At 28.8% G+C, this 2,500-nt stretch overlaps 1 long non-coding RNA gene across 1 annotated transcript in view; it reads left to right on the top strand.

Annotated features, from left to right (window-relative positions):
- The window catches only part of LOC130799145 (uncharacterized), a 2,798-nt gene extending 1,201 nt beyond the window's left edge, over positions 1 to 1,597 (top strand). The window contains exons 2-3 of the long non-coding RNA XR_009039222.1: positions 480 to 713; positions 1,171 to 1,597. This is a non-coding gene — a long non-coding RNA (uncharacterized LOC130799145). The remainder of the gene's footprint in view (positions 1 to 479; positions 714 to 1,170) is intronic.
- The last annotated feature ends 903 nt before the right edge of the window (positions 1,598 to 2,500 follow it).

Raw genomic sequence — 2,500 nt, 5'->3', positions numbered from 1 at the left:
TTTAATATCTGCTTTTGAACAGTGTAGGCATGATTTTGGCTCTTTGGTTGGTTTCATACATTGCTATGCAGCATGCAGGATGAAGTTTTTTCTCTTTACTCTTAAAATTTATTTATTTATTTATTTTTGTAATAATCTGTATTCTTTAAGTTTTCTATACAAACTTATAAATAATTGTCATGGCTAACCCATTTAGTATGTTAGTCTTTGGTGATTGTAGATTTTCTTTATGACAGGGAAATAGATACTAGATATTTATCTTGTGTTGTTGCTTGAAGTATCCTCGGCATAATGTTGTGTGCATGCTTGGTTGTTGTAACTTTTTTTAGCAAACAATTTAGTAGACCGGCTCAGTTTCTCTGGTGTACTTCCTACAAACTTGACCTAGTCTGTGTTTGGTTAGTAAGAATTTATTTTTCGTGGGTTATATTACAAATACAACATATTACTTACTGAGATTGACTTGTATTTCGTAACAGTTCCTTTTAGGGATGGAGAGCGCATAGGTTTCAGTTATCTTTATATCTCAGAAGTATACTGGAGATAAGGCTGAAATGAAGGTGCTACGTGATTCAGCTACACACACTTTCAACATCAAACTTGGTACTCATAGGAGACTCATTCCAGCTCATAGCAAGGGTAGACCTCCATCGTATTATATAGTTGCGGGATTTGTATTCACAACTGTCTCAGTTCCATATCTTCGTTCTGAGGTTTGGCATTGATCTCTTTTACCTCTATTGCAAGTTGCAACCCAACATTATATGCATGTATACCTATATTGGTTGGTACAGTGACTTTTGTTTGCATGGTATGTGTAAGGTGACTTGGGCATCTATTAAAACTTAAAAGTATAAGCTTTCACCACCCTAGAGTTTTTAGGATTTCACCACAAACTGGTTTTTTAATTTGATTGATTCTCATGGGATCCCTGGGTTGTCCCTTTTTAATTTGATATGCGATTGGAGTCATTATATTCTAATTTGCTTGATATTTCTGGTCTTCTCTTCATATGTTGTTTCTTACTTCACTGACCTTGTCCAAAGAAATTGCTGGTGATGTTTTTGAGTTGATCTTTAAAGTTTTAATGGTGATGGATATTGGTTTTAAGCGATAGCTAAAGTGATGGATATTAACCTAAAGCTAATTTCTTTATTTTTTACGTTGTAGGCCTCGATTGGTAAATATGTGCAAGTATATGGGTATCATGCCATTTGGAACAGATGCATATTTACTTTTATGCTTCGAGACAAGCTTCGAAAGTAAGTTGTGTTGGTCAAGGTGAAAAATGCGGTAGCTGGTCAAGCTTCGAAAGTATATGGGTAGTATGTACTTCAGATTTCCAGATTTTCGAGCACAAAAATGCGGTGGGACGTATGGCTACCCGTCATTGTAATTAATTTTAAGCGATAGATATATAGTCTCCTTTTGCTGGGCGAAAGAGAATGATTAGCATGAACTATATTTACTGTCACAGTTCGATCACACTTCTCGATTCTGTACTTCCCTGAATTTTTTTGATTCTGTGTACTACTAATTTATTTGTCAATTTCTGTATGTTAACAGTGTCCAATCTCCATGAGCATACAAATTTGTAGTAGTAGTATTTCTAGTAGTAGTATAGTAGTCTAGTAGATGTATCTGTATGTAGTAGTATTATGAGTATAAAACAAAAAAAGGAAAAAAAAATAGTTATTTGATGCGGTCAGGGGCAAAACCGCAGCAAATAATGCACACTTATTTGCTGCGGTTTTCCCCCTGACCGCAGCAAATAACCCTCCTTATTTGCTGCGGTTTTACCCAAGACCGCAGCAAATAATGCCCTTATTTGCTGCGGTTATGAACCGCAGCATTTAAAAAAGGACATTTGCTGCTATCACTATTGCTGGGGGCCAAAACCGCAGCAAATAATAGCAAAATAACCGCAGCAAAAAACGTTTTTTCCACTAGTGATATATATATATATATATATATATATATATATATATATATATATATATATATATATATATATATATATATATATATATATATATATATATATATATATATATACATATACATATATATATATACATATATATATATATACATATATATATATATATACATATATATATATATATATATACATATATATATATATATATACATATATATATATATATATATATATATATATATATAATATATATATATATATATACATATATATATATATATATATATATATATATATATATATATATATATATACATATATATATATATACATATATATATATATATATATATATATATATATATATATATATATATATATGCAGATATATATAATATATACATATATATATATATATATATATATATATATATATATATATATACACACACACACACAAATATTTATTTATTTATATTTATATATATATATATATATATATATAAATATATATATATATATATATATATATATATATATATATATATATATATATAT

The sequence above is a fragment of the Amaranthus tricolor genome, chromosome 14 (genome assembly GCF_026212465.1).
Source record: "Amaranthus tricolor cultivar Red isolate AtriRed21 chromosome 14, ASM2621246v1, whole genome shotgun sequence".
Taxonomy (NCBI): domain Eukaryota; kingdom Viridiplantae; phylum Streptophyta; class Magnoliopsida; order Caryophyllales; family Amaranthaceae; genus Amaranthus; species Amaranthus tricolor.
Note: the sequence above shows the minus strand (reverse complement) of the source record. Positions and strands in the feature narration are given on the sequence as shown.